Genomic DNA, 21,299 nt, shown 5'->3' on the forward strand with positions numbered 1-21,299 from the left:
GACTACTGCTATATATTGAACTTCCACCAGTTTTGGTTTCTAGTACTGTAACTATGACCTGATAATCATAAGAATGCAATAAGGGCCAAAAAGCAATTCATGAATTTCACATATTTGCTTCAATTAATGAATCAATTATTTGGCTGCAGAGTTATAGTCCTTTAAGATGTGCTGAGTGGAGTTTTAAAAACACTGGGTTGAATCCAGCTAAGTCATTATGTGAGCAGAATGACTTCCATGAATTCAGCTAAACTTCCCTTTATCTCCTCTGCCTATGTGTACCCCCACTGCCATCAAATTTGCTCCAAAAGGTTGAGGGAACCCCCAGACCAGATTTGGGGGCTGTTAAATGGAAGGTGAAAAGGGAAAGTTCTGCTGCACTCGCCAGAGTCACTGCACATGTGCAGTGATTTAGCAGGATACAACTGTCTACTTCAATCTCTTCATGACCATGAATGTAAATGTATGTCTTACATTGCAATATGAACTTATGAACACACTTCCACACAAATGCACTGCCTGGGGAACATAATATACTGCGTACATGATATACTCCATATATAGATGTGCTCTGAGGACATATGAATGATTTGTGTGTTTTGTTTTGTTTTGCAAAGAGTAATTAGGTAAAAAATTATAATTTAGGTATACAATTTGCAAAAAGTTTAAATTGGAGCTATATTGAGAACTTATGGCTATCTAAATAGACTACAACTATACATTTCATGGGTTTTGTGCCTTGTATTTAAATGCCTAACATTATTTGAATGCACTTTTCCATGTGATTTAATTAGCTATAATCATACTGATCTATTTAAAGTGGATACCCATGATGCATGACATGTCCTTTCAAGGAGGTGTACAATTATTGTGGAAATGAATGTAATAGTAGAATCCAGTAGCCCAAGGCAATTACAATTACAAGAAATGCTTGTTTAGTTAAAGGTCACAATCTGATGCCTTGCTTTTCCCTGTAATACTCTTGTCACTGTACAAGTTCAAACAATTAAGGCACAGTTTTTAACAACCATGATTTAACAGTATAACTTAAGAGCCAAGCTTAAAACAGATGGATAAATCCCATGTGCTCCCCCCTTTTCTTTGTACTTTTCAGGAGGCTCCACTAAGATAAATGAAAATTGTTATTTTAACACCCATTTTCAATCTAAGTATATTGTTATGATACCTTTTACTTTAGGCATTTTTGTTACACTATGGAAATTTTATGTAACAGTAATAATAAACTAAAAACAAAGGTTTAAGATAAAAGCATAGTATTACACATGCATATCATCAACATTGTTCCATATCTATTTTTCTAATTGCAGAATATTTAAATATGCCTTACATAGGAACATATGTCAATTATTTATTGCATAAAAGTGTTTATATACTACCTATTATAAGCCATCTCAAGACAGAGTAAAAACTAAAATAATAAACCAGAGTAATGGTTTTTTTTTAAAAAAAAATATATTCAATAATTCAAAGGATACCATTAATTTATTCCTGATCTTAAACCAATTGAATGCACCCAGATATTTTTAACAAGCAGTGGAGCTTCAAGTGGAGGTGAAGCCATAGGAAGAGGACTGACAAAGAGAAAACCCATACCCTACAACATTTCTCTGATGAAAATAGGGACGTCCCATTGCACAATGATAATTTTACTATTTATACCCCACACATCTAATTGGGTTGTCCCATCAATCTGGGCAGCTTCTAACATATATAAAAACATTATAAAACATTAAACATTAAAAAAAACACCTTCCATATACAGGATTGCTTTCAGATGGCTCAGGGGTTGGATAACTCCATACCTCTCAACAGTTCTCCAATGAAAATAGGGACATCCTAAAGAAAAGCGGGACATTCCAGCATCAAATCAGAAACCGGGATGGTTTCTCTAAATCAGTGATGTCCCTGGAAAATAGGGACACTTGGAGGGTCTGAAAGCCCTCCTCCTGGTTGCCGCTAACTGAGATTTCCAGCACAGTTAAGAGGCAATATTTCGACAGGGACGTTGGGAGACAGGCACTCCTGCAGGTATCCTGCTCTCAGGTTGTTCAAGGCTTTAAAGGTTAAAAGCAAAACTTTGAACCTGGCTCAGTAGCTTATTGGTAAATAATCCAGCTCCTATGGAAGCAGTGCTATATATCTGTGACAAGCCCTTCCCCGGAAACTTTGGGGAATTTTGCCAAATTGTTAAAATGTCAGGGAAAACCTGGATGGATGGCCAAAAAAAGCTCAACAATTTGGGTGGTTTCCTTAAAAAAGCTCAATTTTGCCAGTGTCAGGAATTTCACTTTTTGAAATATGGCAACCCTAACTGTATATTCATAATATATAGAAAGGAATATCACTGTATGTTGGATGGAGCTTCTGTCAATGGAGCTCCCACTCCTGGAAAGTGCTTCATCCCATTTTTTGCAATCATGCCTTTCCTTTCTGTGGTCTTGCCACAGCCTGCCGTACTCAGCAGATTCCGCGGCCCTCAAAGCTTTTTTTGAAGTCTGTCAGGGGGAAAGGAGGCAGTAGTAGTCACCTTCTGCCCACTCCCTTCTGCTAGTGTATCTATGATTCAGTGTATGATTTTCTTATTGTCTATAGCTATGGATGTACGGCCACAGAATTCATATGTAAGAACTGTTCTTTGCTTTAGTGCTTGAATATAAGGCTTAACAACAAAAAGAATGTGGGTAATGGTGCATGTATGAGAGTATATTGTATATATATATATATTTACTCTTTCCTTCAGCTTCTTTATTAACCAAAACAAATTTGCTGTAGACTACAACCCTGGAATCTTCCCACCAGATGAAAGGCTTAGGAAATATATTTCAATAAAGCTCAAGTTAAATCAATCAAATACTGTTGTCCTTCCTTCTCCATCTATCCACTGACTTCTAATGACTTGGCTTGGGAAGCCAAGACTCCTTGCCAGAAACTAGTCCTCCAGTTTTCACTGTAACACATTTCAGCTGCACCAGATGTAACATTATTAGTCAGTTTTCCATGGACTGCCAGCAAGCTGAAGTTGTCAAAAAGCATTTGGTACTGACAAAAGACGGCACAGAATTCTAACAGCGCTACAATGCAGGGCAATGCTTATACAGATAATTATTTTAGTTAGCATAGATTCATCTTGATATGGCCTGAAACTGAAAGCAATGCTTTCTGTGCCAGGACAGATATCCCTTAAATTAATATACTTCATCGACCACGCACAGAAACACGTTTAACTTCTTTTCTGAGCTATTCTCTGGTATGTCCATATATGTGTGTACACATACATAAAGAGATGTCACTTACGATTTTTGTGGATCCCTGTTCATTAATGTAAAATGCAGCACATATTTCCTTACCAAGGACAGCTGGTAACTTTTTTCAATAAAATCTGTAGCATTGATATTTGGAACTGAAAGTATTTGCACTGAAAATATTTCCTCTGTTGTATATGCAGGTAAACTAGAAACGAACTTAGAGCAGTTGGAGTTGCTACTTGGAGCAGAATATGCTGACTTTTGTTGCTGGCTGTTTTGCAATTAGTAGAATACGAGCTTCCTTTCAATTTTCCATGTGAATTTCAAGCTTGCATGTTAATCAGCCATGAGTGTCATGAATGTATTCCTATGTATGTGCATAGGGGAAGGCATTGTACACCTTTGAATATATAAATTCATCTGAAAATGCTATTCATACCTTGGGTGGAATGTTGCCTGAAGAAGCTCAAAGAGCCATCTGAATGAAGAGGCCTAAGGCATCTTGTTGAATGTTTTATACTGTCAGATCGTGTCTTGGGTTAGAAGATTGATTTCTTATCGCCAGTCACAGTATATTAAGCTTTTAAAAGGTTAAGCAGATGAGCTGAGTAGTTTTAACTAGATGAGACATACTTCAGATCATTATGCCCTCATCAGAAAGCAAGGGAGCATTATACTGCCATTCATTCATCAACAGGTTGGAAAGGAATACAACAGCACTTATTTTAAATACAATTTGCTTGATTGGATTCAGATTTTCTTTAACAGACTATGTACAGATCACATTTATTTTGCAGCATAATTAAATGTCAGGAACCCTATATGGTCTCTGTGACAGGCAATAAATTATCAGAATACTATGTTGAAGCCAGCCCATTTTACAAAATAAAGCACTCAGTTGAAATATGAGCTCAAAATCTTTATCACATTTCCCCCTAGAAGATCTGTCTCTTCAGGTATGATACTAACATATTATATAACAGTCAGTGGGTATTTGTTTCCATGGTAACTAAAGTTATTGCATTCATATTGGCATGCCCATCAAGTGTCTAAAAACCCCACAATAAAGATAAAATATTCCAAAATGCCAAGAAACATCATAGGCCAAAATAGATTATTTAGAAGTAAACCTCAGCTTTTCTGTGGAATATATTTGCAGGTAAAGCAAGCAGTTTTGAAGGCATTGTTATAAAATATGTGCTTTAGCCAGCCTAGTTGGCAAACATTACATTTACAGGAGAGCATTCCTTACTTTTCCCTTGTAGGTTAATCAATTCCAATTAAGATAAGATCTTCCAGGGTTGGGGAGGCATAATGCTGGGAAAATCTGAAGAGGACCATAGTCTGGTGATAAACAAAGACGATGGAGTCTACGACTGTCTGTTTAATACAGCTCATACACCTTAGCCATTTAACATCTTTTCCCGAGAAAAAAAGAGAATTAAAGCATGTTCGCAGTTTCTTAAACAGAACTGTTCAAGAGAATCAGGCAGTAATTAACCTGGCTCTTTGGGACTTAAGCAATTATTAAGGAAAAGTTGTTATGTTCCAGTGGGTTGATTTTACCTCCTGAGAAGATGGTTGCACTCAGCTGATGAATTGTGTTGTGTAATGTAGTAATATATTATAAATACAAACCTAAACAATGAGATTCTAACAAACAACAGATTTGTTTAGAAGCAATGAAGTAAGTTAAGAACTTATAAAGTATTTTAACAAGAGGCTAGATTTAACTACATACTCAAAAACAACTTGAACTACTGAATACCAGCCTTACTAGAAAGTGGAGGGTGGGGTGGCGGCACTGAGTCTCCTTAAATATGTATGCAAACAAGTTAATATCCAACCTTCCTACTTGTAGGAAGCCTTTTTTTTGGTAGTTTGAAAAGAGCACAGCTTCAATACTTGACAGAAGTGATAGTAATAGCAACATGTATTTTTTTTTATTCCACAAACCAGAATGCAAGAAAATGTCTACATATGCCACTTTTGCCATTTGTGTGCGATATTTTATCTGTTATATTAAGACAGGAATGCTACATATGGCACAAAGAATGAGATTGTAATAGTCAGCTCCTAGGTACTTGACCACAGTTGACAGTTCTGATCATGCTACCGCAATGGTGGTAATTCATGGACCTTATTAAATCAGAAGCCCTACTCTTATTAAATCAGAAGCTTCTAGGATGGGACATAGACTATTGGATCCTCAATGAATTTGATTCTCAAACCTTTATTGGCATATATACAGTGGTACCTCTGGTTATGTACTTAATTCATTCCGGAGGTCTGTTCTTAATCTGAAACTGTTCTTAACCTGAAGCACCACTTTAGCTAATGGGGCCTCCTGCTGCTGCCGCACCGCTGGAGCATGATTTCTGTTCTCATCCTGAAGCAAAGTTCTTAACCCGAGGTACTATTTCTGGGTTAGCGGAGTATGTAACCTGAAGCGTATGTAACCTGAAGCGTATGTAACCCGAGGTACCACTGCACAAGATTCCAATAAAGAGCAGTATAATAAAATCACTCAGCAAAATCTGCATCTAACACTTAAGTTAATGTTGTATAATATTCGCGAAGTCTCATTTCGTGTTGCAGAAACCTGGCTGCTATCTCTATCTTAGCCCCATCCTGAGTAAACCTAAGGTAAGTAAATCCTACATTTATCTAAATGCCACTCCCTGCTAACCACCAACTGATTAATGAACTTAGATCAAATTGCCTGATGCAAGGGGCTGTGCTAAAGAACAATAATGACTGGTTTTCTGTGTCTCTGTAGACAGGGGCATAGTCTTGCAGTGAGTGCTATTTTTGGTATCTCCCCTGTAGCATTGTTGAAGGTAGCACATTCAGTCTCACTAGCATGTACGCCCTGTGTTGATTCAGAGTGGTCAAATAGGAAAGAGCATTGGCTGTTCACATTGCACAATCTCAGACTTGCACAGACACTATTTCTGATTTGTTTGTTGACTATCAATCTGCATTTAAATATATCAAGCACAGAATTTTCTGAAAACTGAATTTTCCGCAAACAGGAAGTTTAGTGAGATATCTGTTTCGCTTTAATTTTATTCTTAATCCATCTTATTAGTATTCAACTTGCATGTATGGTTAAACAAAACATACATACAAGCTCCAGAACTCACAGGAGGAGCTGAGAGTGTAGCCCACAGAAACAGTCCTGTACCTCCAACATGTTCTCATCTTCATAATGCCTGAAAATGATATCACTTCCTACCAACCACTTTGTAGTATAGCTTGAAAGAGTTCCAACCCAGCACAAAGATGTGTGCCCACCAACCTTTGCAAGCCGTGGTTCAAGCCCACAACACCAGTCTTGTTATATTGTATTGATATGATATGCATATTACTTCAGCCATTTGATAAGCATTATTTGATGAGAAATATCGTCACAATTGCTGTGTATTATTCTTACTCAGAGGTTGTGTGCTGGCAACAATTGGATTAAATTTGTCTAAATGTTTATGATTAGTCATTGGTTGCTTAGAGAGCATCTTTCAAACAAGGCCTATTTGATGTGTCTTTTTTGTGAGCAAGCTGATGCCAAAAATCAAGTCTGCAATGCGAAATATGCCAATTTAGCTCATTGTTTTTCTTTCTGGTAGTAGATTCTTTGGGCTGCAAACCTCCCACAACAACCAATTACCATTTGTAGTTCCAGTTGCTTACAGAAACACCAGTTTGTGTTTTAATCACATTCCTCATTTGCAGAACAACTTCAATATGATTTGCCTAGAATCTTAAGACGGATACAGAATACTTCTAAGTGGGTTCCTCGCTCCCCCAGTATCAAATATGGGAAGGGGGAATGTCACAATTTCTCAATTATATTTCTGTGCAAAAATCTACATACATACGTCATTTTGTATGTCGCCTTTCCACAGTACAAACCATGCTCAAGGTGGCTTACAGCATAACAAATATAATCATAAACAATAAATAAAGCATTAAAAAATAACAGCCAAACTGAAAAATTTCCAGATAAATCACAAGAAGATCTAAAATCAATATACAATAAAGCAACAACAACATTCCTCCCGAGCCCCCCAGCTGAAGAGTCTGTTCAGCACCCCCAGCTTTTGCAGGTGGAAAAGGCCTGCAAAGCAGGGAATAGGTTGTCCAGGAGTCAAAGCCAAGATCATCAATACAGTTTTTGCTTTAATGAACTTAGATTGACGATAACTATGTATAAAATAAAGCTTTGAGACATATTACTGGGGCTTGAAGAATTCAGTATCCATGTAGACATTTTAATGAGTCCTTCTGACAACACGTTAGCAGTGACTATCCTTAATCAAATGGTCATTTGCAAGTACAGTGGTATCTTGTGTTACATACGCTTCAGGTTACATACGCTTCAGGTTACATACTCCGCTAACCCAGAAATAGTGCTTCAGGTTAAGAACTTTGCTTCAGGATGAGAACAGAAATCGGGCTCCGGCGGCGCGGCAGCAGCAGGAGGCCCCATTAGCTTCAGGTTAAAAACAGTTTCAAGTTAAGTACAGACCTCCGGAACGAATTAAGTACTTAACCCGAGGTACCACTGTACGCAAGTCTCTACTCTTCATTCTGCAAAGCATTGTTGCCAGAAAATATGTCTTACTCCGCTAATACCAACACACCAATGCATTATTATTAGCCACTGATAACACTTGTTATTTGGATCTATGCAACAGTGGTGTGTGTGTGTGTGTGTGTGAGAGAGAGAGAGAGAGAGAGAGAGAGAGAGAGAGAGAGAGAATTGTGTATGTTCAATTTCAATCAAACTGATTTTGAATCCAGACTAGACAGAACTGATAATGCTAAGAAGTTCTTGTGATTTTGAGAAAGTGGGCTTTACCTGCTAGGAATAGGGAAGAAATTCAATTCAGTTCACATTAAAATACAAACTTGCCTAACTGGCACAAAAACACTGTCAACCAAAATGGAACCATCCTTTGAAATTTGCATCTCCCTGAATTTTGCAGTGCAATTCTACAGCCATATACTGCATATAAAAATGCATATGCTAAAAGAAAGCGTGCATACAAATACATTGGTGAAAATAACATATAGTAACAGATGATACTAGGGAAATTTTCTGTGAAAAATTGTATACATTAGGGAAACTTGCATACAAAAATTAGGAAAAAGGGGCAATCCTGGTCAATAATATGACTTGTAACAATAAATAAATTGCAAAGTGATGCGGAATCATGGAGATCTGAACATAAACATGAGAAAATGAGAGAAACTGAAATTGACATTACTCAGCCTATTTTTCAATTGGCAGTGGTGCTTATGAGTATTATTTTATTAACTGTATCAGACTGCATGCAAGCCCTCTTTGATTATAAGGGTGCAGTGATGACGATCCACATCCCAGGGACCATGAAATTGGATTGTTGCAATACATTAAAAATGGGCCTGAATTAAATAAAATTGTACTGGTTATTTGTTAGTTTTGAAGCTGAAATTAGAAAGCTTATTACTTTTAGAACTTTTAATTGGTGAGTTTATGGGTAACCCATGCCATATCTTCCAGATGTTGTTGGACTATAACTTATATACTTCCTGACTCCTTTCCATGTTGGCTAAGTTCCACACCATCTATAGGGCACTATTTTGGCTACCCATGGCCTATCCCTAGAATGCCTTTGGAAAGGCCTTCTTTCAAGGAAACTTTCCAGTTGCTTCAAAGATTCTGATTTCTATTTGTGAAATGAACTTGTGCAAATTGAGGCCATATCTATTGAAGCCTTCCCCAATATGGTGCCCTCCAAATAGGTACCCCTGCCCGTACGGGCCAGTCTTGACAGACTCTAGGGTTGTGTGCCCATCTCACTCAAAGAGGCCGGGGGCCAGCGCTGTCCGAAGACACTTCCGGGTCACGTGGCCAGCGTGACATCGCTGCTCTGGCGAGCCAGAGCCGCACACGGAAACGCCGTTTACCTTCCCGCTAGTAAGCGGTCCCTATTTATCTACTTGCACCCGGGGGTGCTTTCGAACTGCTAGGTTGGCAGGCGCTGGGACCGAACAGCGGGAGCGCACCCTGCCACGGGGATTCGAACCGCCGACCTTGCGATCGGCAAGCCCTAGGCACTGAGGCTTTAACCCACAGCGCCACCCGCGTCCCTGCCCTCCAAATAATGTTCAACTAAACCCCCATAATCCCTCATCACCAATCCTTCTTACAAAGGGTTGATGGCAGTTGTAATTCTAAACATCTGGAAGGCACCAGATTGGGGAAGGGTGTTCTGTTGAACTGGTATGCATTTTACCTTAAATTGGTAAGTTTTTTATTTTCATTTTCAATGGCTTTTAAGAAATTTATGTTTGTCTTCCTTTTTGCTGCTTTTCTGTTGGTACATATTTTAGTTAATTTAAACTTATTTTGATTTTTTCAAAAACACAAGTGGTTATTCTTAACAGAAACCAATTAAACATACAACAAAATGTATCCAAGCAACCATATCTTCGCTATTGCAATGTCTACTTCTGTATCTTTCTTTCCACCAAGCAATCAAAGGTATCCTGACGTTACATGATGTAACCCCACCTACCTAACAATACAATGTGAGTCACCTCGAACACATATCAGTGACATCATGAGAAGAGTATATCATTCCATCTCAGTTTCTTCTTTTGTAAGGTAAGTCGCAGATCAAGTGAATCTCCCTTTGAAGTCTTATAAGGTTGAATCACTGTGTTTGTATTTAAGTTCCAGGCCTCCCGCTCCAGCCCACTGCATAGTAAGGACTTTCTCCTTTGGCCGCTAGGATTCATTCCTTCTCTTCAACGTCTCCAAATGTGGTAAAGCAAAACATTTAGGGACAAGTTCCAGAAAGGCATTAAGGGGCACAGCTCTCAAATTAAGCATGCATTAAATTCCAGGAACACCTCCACCACCCCATGTTAGAGAACTGAAATCAAATTGGTTTTAATGTAATTGCTTTATTGATGTGTTATATTTTATCTCACTCTCTTTGTAAAGGTAAGGATATCAAACAAAGAAATAAAGAAAAGCAAGCAAGCAAGCAAGGTTTCAAGCATGCATGGTCCTGAACAAGCTGCGAGTTTCAGTGCTGGCATCGCAGCAGGCTAGGACAAATAGGAGAGGGGAAGGACTCTATCCTTTTCTGGTGCTCGGTGTGCAATATGAGAGGCCACAAGTAGTCCCTGAAAACTATGGTTTCCCAAGGAGAAGTGTCACATGATTAGTCCCCAGGAGATAGTTACAGCACTGAGCCAATGTGGTGGTGTCCTCCAGATGTTGTTAGACTACAAATCCCATCATCCTTCAGCGTAGAACATGCTGGCTAAGACTGATGGGTGTAAGTGTCAACAAGACCTTGAAGACATCATGCCAACTACCCCTGTTGAAACAGATACTAGAGAGGAGAGAAGAAAGGGAAACCTCAGACCTCCCTTACTTCTGTCTGTATGCCAGGGCTTGCTGCTGTTGCCACTTCAGCCTTATAACTGGGTATGAGTTGAGAAGGGTTATTTTTATCCAGATAAATTAAAATGTGAGCCAGATAAGAGTTTACAGGTTGTAATACAATGTTTCATATTTAAAGTGCATGTTATAATTTTCTGAAACTCATATTGCTGAGCCCAGAAATGCCAGTCCTAACAATATCCCTTTGCTATATGAATCTTTGGCCAGAACCAGCAAGGCAACTATGTTCCTAATTTATGTTCTGTGCATGGGATTAAGAGTTATTAAATATATATATCTTATTTCTGAGTAATTTGAGACAATGATAGGTAATATAAATGAAAAGAATAGAAGGAAAAGACTGTCCCGAGAGAGAAATTGACCTGAAAAGACTTTTATGATTTTTGGAAGAAAATGATGACACAGACGAATGTCCAACCAAAAGAAGCACTGTAGGGAATCGACATCTTTCTTGGAATTCTCAGAACCTGGAGTCCTACAACCACACTTAATATGTGTCCTTTTATAATGTTGAACTGCTTGCATGTATTCTTTGCAGTGTACTTATTAAAGACAAACAGAGCATTTCCATAATACGTCTGTAACGAACCTCCCTTTTTTACAGTTATGGCAATTTCAAAACAGAAGATGACACAATAAAACATGTTAGTTTTATGAAACATAGAATGTATGTTCCAAATCTGTAAGTGTTCAGTTTGTTTTGAATAATTATTTGAAATTATTTCCCATGAGTTCAAGGCCAAACCCCAAAATGACTTATAACTCGGGCAGAAACAATACAAAAATTAAGATAATGGCACAAATGCCTTACCAGTTAATTGGGGGGTGTGTGATTATGGGGGTAGGATTACAGAAATTTTATTATTAGCACAGCTCTGTGCTATCCCCTTCTAGTGCTCCTGTGAAGAATAGCTTTGCTATAGGGGAGACAGCTGTTCTGTAGCTGCATTTTATTTTTACTTGATTCAATTATCAACAACCATTTTGGTTTGGTTTAACATGTTGTGTTACAGGATCTCAGTTTTCACACAAGCTACAAAATACTGGGGAATTACAGCCCTTAAGAGAGATCCACATAACAGCAGCATTATTTAGGCAATGTTGATACTGTATGGTATCCTATCCTTTTGCTACTTACAGCTTCACCAGTTCTTTGGAGATGAGTGGCTGTTGATGGCAAAGTGCTGGACCAGTGTCCCAGATTTGCCTGTTCACTGGAATAGACACATGGAGTCTACGCAACTGAAGCTAATTTTCCATGTTAACTCGAAGAGTTAATAATTACGGTGCTAATATTACCTAATAATTTTGGTGTATACAATAAATACAATTGAATATTGTTGTTGTGTAGAAGTTGAAAATTATGTTTCAAGGATAAGAATGTGGGGGGAGTCTGGGTTTAAGTTCTGGAAACTGCTGATCTGGAAAATGAAGAGATTTTACTGCAGTCTCCAGTTACAATATTGATTCCCCTCTCCCCATTTCCTAAAAGTCATGCAATCTTGTTGTTAGACCCTTTTGATACTTCAATGCTTTGAAAACAACCTTACAGCCTTTGCTATTTAAAAACCTGCAAGAATAGTTTCATTGTTGATGCGAGACAATTCTATCAGTCAAGCTATTATTAAATAAGATACATCTTGCTCATTTAGCCGAGATGCTTCCATCATGCCATTTTATAAGCAATTAGCTGGCAAAGGCAGGGAGCCATCACCAGTGACAGACTAGCAGGCAAGATGTGTCACTATGGTAGCAGGTGTGCAAAAATTAATCAGAATTTGTGAGGCAAGAGGGACAGTGCAGCCAACAGCAAAATAACAAAAACCACAGTGAAGGCAGCTACTGTTTTACACCAAAGGGATACTTCAAATGTCATGGCCATCACATGTAGATCCACCATGAAATGCTTCCAAATGGGAGCAGGTTTATATGCACACCTTTTAAGGTTGCTCACAACATGCATCTTACCCGTCAGATAGGGGATTTTCACACTGGGGCTATGTAGGTGTGGTGCTGCCTTAGAGACAAGCCTTTTCTTTGATGGAACAGCACATACAGTGGGAGTGCCTGCAGCCAGTAAGATTCTTTCTCTCAGCTTGTGGAGCCAAAAGACTCAAGTCTCTGCATCTCAGTCAAAAAGTGCAGTTTGCCCCCTTTGTTTCCCTTTTCAGACACACGAAGACCAGGATTATACTACACTTAGCTTGAGTGATGGGAAGCATGCTCCCTAGCCACCTCTGTGATAATCTTTTCCTGTTCAGAACATCCCAAAGAAGTCCTGTGCCGAGAAGCAATAATCCAACTATAAGCTTCCATGGAGGCACATCACCTGAATATCCAGGACTGTTAATACTCCTTTGTCAACTTCAAGATTCTGGTCAGGCATTGCTTTATCAGAGCAACCCACAACGATAGGCTTCCTATCGGATTTCTATAAATAGTACTATCACAATATTTATTCTTCAATTCCTTCTTTACACTTGGCAAATACAGCACATTACTGAAGTCTTTTCATCCATATATTCTGGGAACAAACAAGTTTAAACACGACCAAAAAAAATGAACATTGACTTTGATTATTTGTCATAGATGGGTAAATGCATCATAGCAACTTCAATGCAGCCTATAGCACCCAAAGTGGGCATTCCAGGGAATAAGAGCTTGATAGGAAAACCCTAAGGTTCCATCACACACTATATTGTTCAGTCAGCCTGACTTGCCTTGCACAACCTTCATCTCCCATCTCCAATTACGTACACTCTATAGCAAATAAGGGCTAATGCTTTAGAACCTGAAAAAACTAAGAGCCTTGTATGCTACTTCTGCTTTCCCCTAGTCCTCTCATCCTAGTCACTCTAAATACAGATTCTCTGTTTGTGCGGTTCAGTGAGAATGTGAATTCAAAAGAAGAAACAAGGATGGTCCTTGGGGTACATGGTTTTTATTTTATTTTTAAACCCATATTTTAAAACCCTCCTCATTTTGCCCACAGACTAAATCAGTCTGGGATTAGAACCAGTCTCTGTGTTAGTCAGCTTTGAGCCTGCTAATAATGGTGTAATACTTTGTACAAGTGGAGCTTTAGCAAACAGCTGCCTGTCGCTTATAGGAGCAAGTGAAATGTGTCATGGGGTAAATACGACATCAACGCTGGGTCACAAGCAACATAACAGATCAACAGGGCACTTGAATCCAAAGTAAGAATGGCTTCCCTTTGGAGAAAGCTGTCAAAAGTAGCCAGCCATAATCACAAATAGAATGGTGAATTATAGAATGAAAAATTCCCTAAACTGCCCTGAAAAATCAGAGCATTTATATACAGGTCACAAGATATCCTGTTCTCCCTATTGCAGCCTCTGAATCTTTTAACCTTGTTTTCCACTGGGGTTTTGTCATGACTCTGCATATTATTTTCACCTCCAATCACAGATAATCACTTTATGCATTCTTCTTGCTCCCTTGTAGCTTGAAGTTCTTCATTGATCCCCCACCTCCTTTCCACTGTGCTTGTATCCATGCCAACAACAGAAATGAATGAGCCTGTCTAGGACTGTTGCTATAGTGGCAGCCAACAACTCCATCATAGCACACTGAAGCCATGGCAGGCAGCATTTCATGTCAACGGTGCTTGTCTATCTGTGTAATTTTGATTCTGCCCTGTAATTAAGAGCCATTTTGTTAACATAACAGAAATGAGGGGAAGTTCTGTTTTATGTTTGCTAGTGCACTGATCGCATAATAACTCAACAAAGGCACATAGTATAGCAGAAGCTTACTACAGACCCAATCTCCAGGGACCTGCTTGTTTCATTCCTATCAAGGTTTACATGTCACTGCAGATGAACTTTCCATATGTTACCCAACTGCAGGGTGGCAACTGCTCAGTTTAGCTTTCCAAAAACCTCCATATTAAATTAAAACTAATATAATATATAATATGGTAGTTTAAACACATTGTCAGGTTGGTTTCAGTACTCTGGCTTAAAAAACAACAACCCCAATTTTTATTATTATAAATAAAATAATTATTTTGAAAGAAACTACTTGATTCTTTCTCCTGAGCCACATAGAATAAGCTGAGGTGAAAAAATAAACTTGTGAAGGTTCAGATTTTCCACAGAAAGAAACACCCTTGCCTCTTAACGGCAGCATATATTATATTTAAATAACCTCCTCTCCCATGACAAAGCAAATGAAATCCTATGATTGCAGTGTCACTTTCAGAGTTCCTCATAGTAATCAAGTAGACTATTTCCTTGAGGCATGTGTGAATAAATCTGCTAACAGACACAATGATTGCCCTGGGATGTAAAATAAGACTGCTCCTGAGATCTCACACTTCAATATATATATATAAACTGCACCTTAGGAATTGGCGCTTTTAACAAACTCACGTGTTTTGCATTCTGTAACTTTTAATTCAGGGTCAATAGGCTCTAAATAAAATACAGTCATTTGAAACTAATGCTAGTTTCAAAAGACCGATATTCATTTACACTAACTGAGAATAAGAATCCTACAAATCTTTTCTCATATATAAGCCCCACTGTGTGCAATAGTGCTTACTCACAGGTATGCCTGCATAGGATTGCAGTGCAATAATACGATTCAGGGTCTGGATTGTTTTTCATTCTTCAGTAATCATTTAGGTGAATAAAGCAATGAATGAACTTTTATGAGTATGGGTCGTTAGCAATATAATATTTTATCTATCTGCAGGGGCGGCCCATCCTGAAGCGACACATGAAGTTGCCACCTTCCCTGCCCCTGCTGAAGTCAGTGTCCCGCTGCTGCTGCTGCCTGCTCCTCTCTTGGTAGGGGGATGGAACATGCCCACCACTTGAGGCAATTGCCTCGGTGTGCCTAATGGTAATACTGGCTCCATCCATGCCCACATTGAGCTGTGATTTACCGAACTACAGTGGTACCTCGGGTTACATGCACTTCAGGTTACATACGCTTCAGGTTACAGACTCCGCTAACCTAGAAATATTACCTTGTGTTAAGAACTTTTCTTCAGGATGAGAACAGAAATTGTGTGGCTGCGGCGCGCCAGCAGCAGGAGGTCCCATTAGCTAAAGTGGTGCTTCAAGTTAAGAACAGTTTCAGGTTAAGAATGGATCTCTGGAACAAATTAAGTACATAACCAAACAACAGAAACATTCATACCACCACCTTATTGCTGCCACATCAGGCTCACAAATTCTTAGCCTTATTTTCCTCCAGATCCTGCATCTCACATCTTCTCTACTAAACCTCTAACCCCCAGTTCTCTCCACTTTGAGCTCAGCTACATTATTTTATTCTCTCTGCAATTCTGTCTGCCCCTTCCCAACGTGGAGCCTTGTCTTTAAATTCGTATCTTTCTGTATCTTCTTTTGGTCTTCAGAACCTAAACACTAATTTATGTATAAATCCCCACCCTCTTAATACTGCTTATTTTCTTCACTTCCTCATTTCTTTCTTTCTCCATTGTAGGGCCAGAAGATTACAGAAGGCAGCAAATGTAATTTGATACCTCCTGCCTGCAAAATGCAGCAGCTCTGCACATTATGTAGAAGTGCTGAAAAGGGATGTACAAGTAATGATTGTATTGTCCAGGATAATGTCTGGTCACTTTGGGAATGATATGTCTGGCAGCACATGCATAAGAGGAAGAAAGGCTGTTTAAAGTAATGTGCAAAACCATTTGAGATACATTTCTTGCATTGTTTAAACTCTTTTGACTTCTCTCTGAAATAATCAGATGGTTGGCTTGATGAGAATTGCCCAAATTCACTATGAATTCTCTTTTAGATTAAGATTCAGTATGGACCTGAGGATAAAGCGTGTTCTCAATAAAGGAGAGCACGTGTTGCGGATGGGGACGGCCAAAACACCCAGTGGTAAGTAGGCAGGTTGGTATTAATGGGCCTGCTTGGATCCTGTTGCTGGGGCAAAATAGATGTTGCCAATTTAGGGGTGGGATCAGAGGGTATTTAAGCAGGGTCCACAGCAAGCTACTTTCTCTTTCGCTGTGGACATCGGATCAGTACCGAGCTCTTCAGTGGACACTGGTTGTATACCGACCTTATTTTCACCCCCCCCTCTCTCCGTTTTCCCTCCTTTTTAATCTCTTTCCCCCTTTCCTTTGTGCTTGGTTATTAGTCATTCCCCCTGGTTTTGGTTATTGCGTTATAATTTTCCTCACCTTCCCGGCGCTCAGGTCTTACCTACCGCAGGCCCCCGAGGGCCTAAGGGCTCGTTGGGGGGGGGCACCAGGGCGTTGAAGAACCAGTCCACCCTCGCCTGCTCCGAGGTTCTATTTTAAGGCCTGCTCCTGCGGCAAGCGGTGGTTCGGGGGCGGCGTGGGCGGCACGGACGCCCGCGCGGCCCAGGGAGCGACGCGAGCGGCTCCCCGCGGCGCTTTTCGTCGCCCGCTTTAGCGGGCGCCTCGTGGTTGCGCTCCCCTCTCCCCCCCCCCGTTCTGGGTCTCCCGAAGGGGCGCTGCGCCGCCCGAACTCACCAGGGGGTCTGTAGGTCCCCTCCATACCGTCGCGGCTGGCGGCTGGGGCGTTGGTTTGTGCGCCACGTGGCGCTCACGGGGGGCGGTTCAATAGCGAAAAGGTCGGCTGGGAGCCTCCGCTCAGCGTTTTTGCGCCTTTTTGACGCGCTTGGGAGTGTGATTGGGCCTACAAGCATTTGTCCGTTTACGACGCCATTTTAGGGGCAATTTTGGCGGGAGCGCCATTTTGCCCATCCTCCAGGGCTCCGGCGGCCATTTTGTGTAAGGGCAGCTAGCTTTGGAAGGGGAAGCGGTTCCCCCTAGTGGCTGTCTGGGATTAAGCGCAGGTGAATTTTTACTATTGGTGGTGGTTCTCTGTGGCTGGTACTGAACTACGTTATTTTCCGAATTGGTGGCCTTTTGGGCAGCGTTCATTCTTATTCTATACTGCTCGTTGATTTGACTACTAATTGGTGGTACAGTAGGGTTGCTACTTCTGCTACTGCCTTGCTCCTTGATTCTGCTTACTCAATTGTTATTTTAATTTAATTTCGTTTACTTAACTCTTCCTTTATTGTTTTGTTTACTCAAGCTTGTTATTTGGTAATTTGATTTATTCCTTTATTTATTTATTATTATTATATTTTCTTTTCACCAGTAGTAGGAATGGCTCCCAAGAGGAAGGCGGCCATAAGTTGGCCCGGAACAGTGTCCTCAGCGAAGCGACCTATCAGAGGCCCATCCCAGGCCTTGCGTTCTCCTGAAACAAGTCCGTCTTTGAGGCGTCTTCAATCTATGGTCACCGATCTGGCTGATGACCCAGTGGCTTTGGCGCACGTGGAGGCTGAGATGGAAGGCTTGGTGCAACGCTGTTCAACTTCACCGACTCCTTCCGCGATGCCAGCTCATACTGCTGACGCATCGTCCCCGGCGTTGTTTTCTAGCGAAGATGAAGGAGGGAATCCTTCTGATGAGGGTTTCTTACCTAACACTCAATTGACTCAGTCCCCGGTTTTACCGGTGACCCAGATAGCCCCAACAAGGGCGCGGAGGGGCACCAGAAGGGCGCCCAGGCGAAGGGCCTCTGCCCGGGCCAGGGCCACAAGGGACCCCTCAACGCAGTCTTTAACGGCATTGAGGTCTGTGCCGGGTCATTCACAAGTTGTCTCTTTTCAGTCGGTTTCAGGCTCTGCCCAGCATGACGATGGTTCAGAGTCATCGGTTGAGGACAGCCTTCCCCCTCCGCCAAAAGCCTCTTCCGGCGGGCGCCGGCGCCATAAAAGGAGTTCTAGAAGACGCACCAAGAGGAGGCGTAGGGACACCTCTTCTTCTTCCTCAGGTACTTCGTCCCAGACCTCTAGTAGCGATGAGGAAGCCTCTCTTAAGCTTTATTGGGGTTTTGGAGAGGCTTCAGGGCTCCCAAAATGGGCATGGGAGCGTAGGGCAAATTCACACAGGGCAAAGTATGGGGCGGTGCAGGAATGCCGGGAAGGGGTCCTGGTGCCCGACGTTAAGGTCTCCACTAATTCAGCCAGAGACATTATTCCTGGCGCGCACCTGTCCGCCAAGCTGCGCTCCAGGATTTTGGATGGCCGTTATGTAGATATATTTAGCCTGGCCCCCTCGCTGGAGGGTCAGGACTCGCAGGAGAAGGCCATGGCCTCATCTAGGAAACGGGTGGTCGTGGCTAAGGCGGACAGGACCTTTGAACGCTGGTTAGACAGCTTCCAGGTTTTCGCTGGAGTGGTGTCAGCAGCTTATCCTAGGAGGTCTCTGCACTTATGGGTGTACCAGACTATAGTCCGTGCGGCCTTTACGATGGCTGGACAATCTGCTGCGATATCTTATGATGAGAATTTCAGGCGCAGGGCTGCCAAGATCCCTACGGCCCGTTGGGACCGGAAAGATCTGGATGTCTGGACCACCTACGTGGCCCCATGTATTGATAAAAAGGCACCGGAACCGCAGAAACCCAAGGCTGGCCCAGCGCGGCCAGGTCGCAAGCTGTTTTGCTGGGATTTTAATAAGGGCACTTGCCAACGGCAATTTTGCAGATACTCCCACGTTTGTGAGAAGTGTTCCGGTAGCCACCCGGCGTCCGCTTGTGCTGGGGGACGGCGGCCTTTTCGTAAGAGCGGGGGCTCTCAGCAGCCCTCAAAGTCTGCTCCCCAAGCCCCAGTTGTTGGGGCAGGAAAGTAGCGTGCTCCTTACGTTGGCCGATACCCCGGTCCGGCTTCAGCCGTTGCTCAACTTGTTAAAATCCTACCCGGACCGGGATGCAGCGGCCTATTTGAGTGATGGTTTTTTGTTCGGCTTTAGAATCCCGGTAGTTTCAGCCCCGGTAGCAAGGAATCCTGCGAACCAGAAGTCTGTCAAAGATATGCCAGATGTGGCGCGTAAGAAGATTGGGAAGGAACTGGCCTTACGTCGTATGGCTGGCCCCTTCGTTGCTCCCCCATTTCCTAATTTGCATGTCTCCCCTTTGGGTATAGTTCCTAAGAAGGCTCCTGGGGAATTTCGCCTAATTCATAACCTTTCACACCCTAGGGGCACATCAGTAAATGATGTCATTCCCCCGGAGCTTTGCTCAGTGAAGTATGCTACTCTTGATCATGCGATCAAGATAATTCGGAAGTTTGGGCCTGGGGCCCTTTTGGCCAAATGCGACATTGAATCTGCATTTCGGCTGCTCCCAATTCATCCGGATGACTTCTGGCTGCTGGGTTTTTATTTTGATGGAGGATATTATATCGACAAGGCCATGCCCATGGGCTGTTCGGTGGCCTGTGCCGCCTTTGAGTGCTTTAGTTCATTCCTGGATTGGGCATTGCGTAAAAGGACGGGGCTGGGTGGAGTCACCCATTATTTGGACGATTTTTTACTGGTCGCAGCAGGCGATACAGGTGACTGTGTGGTGTTATTGCAAGCCTTTGCTGCTCTAACGGAGGAGCTGGGTGTGCCATTGGCGGCTGGAAAGACGGAGGGTCCTTCTACCCAACTGACATATTTGGGTATCTTGCTGGATACCGTGGCCCAAACTTCCAGTTTGCCGGCAGATAAGATATTCACCTTACGGGCGGTCATTGAGAAGATGCTTCCTTTGAGAAAGGTTACCTTGCGACAGCTGCAGTCGTTGCTGGGGCACCTGAACTTCGCCTGTAAGGTGGTCGCTCCTGGACGACCATTTTGCTCTCGCTTGGCCAGACTCATGTCGGGCTTGAAAGCCCCGCAGCATAGGGTGCGCCTCTCTAGTCAGGTGCGGGCTGACCTACGCATTTGGCTGGAATTCCTGGCGGACTTCAATGGGGTGTCTCTGTGGCAGGACACTCTAAACTTACAGAATGATTTTCAGGTGCATTCGGACGCTGCGGGGTCGCTGGGGTTTGGCCTGTTTTGGGATGGTAGGTGGTGTGCAGAGCGCTGGCCACCGGCATGGCGTGGGGAAGCTATAACTCGGGACCTAACTTTTCTTGAGTTTTTTCCCATTGTAGTGGCCGTGCATCTGTGGGTCGAGCATTTCAGGGACCGTCGAGTTTGCTTTTGGTCTGATAACCTGGCGGTGGTGAACGTGCTAGCTAAGCAGTCTTCACGATCTCCTAGGGTATCTGCCTTGTTACGGGCTTTTGTTTTACATTGCCTGCGTTTCAATATCGTGTTTTCTGCCCGTTTTGTACCTGGTGTATCTAACGAGATTGCTGATGCTCTGTCCCGTTTTCAGATGGAGCGCTTCAGGTCCCTGGCGCCAGAGGCTCGAGACCGCCCGGAATTTTTCCCGGATCATCTCTGGAACCTTGGCAGCACTTAGTTTTACAGGGAGTAGCTGCATCCGTTGCGCCCTCCACTTTGCGGTCTTATAAGAAGGCCTGGACTGATTTTTTGCATTTTACGGGGCAGTCAGTTGTGGGGGTGGTTAGTACCCCCCATTCCACCTCTCAGGTACTCCAGTATTTGGCGCATCTGTATCAGATGCATCGCGCAGCTAGGACAATGAGAATTCATGTAGCAGCGATTTCCTTCTTCAGCAAAGCATTTTTTAATAAGGATCCCTGTCGGAAGTTTGTAGTGAGGAAAGCGCTGGAGGGCTGGG

The 21,299-nt window shown here is 42.1% G+C and overlaps 1 protein-coding gene across 6 annotated transcripts in view; it reads right to left on the bottom strand.

The window, feature by feature from the left end:
* IL1RAPL1 (interleukin 1 receptor accessory protein like 1) overlaps positions 1 to 21,299 on the bottom strand; it is a 635,157-nt gene that overhangs the window by 179,649 nt on the left and 434,209 nt on the right. The gene's annotated exons all lie outside the window — the stretch shown is intronic.

This window comes from Podarcis tiliguerta, assembly GCF_965153285.1.
Source record: "Podarcis tiliguerta genome assembly, chromosome: 4".
Taxonomy (NCBI): domain Eukaryota; kingdom Metazoa; phylum Chordata; class Lepidosauria; order Squamata; family Lacertidae; genus Podarcis; species Podarcis tiliguerta.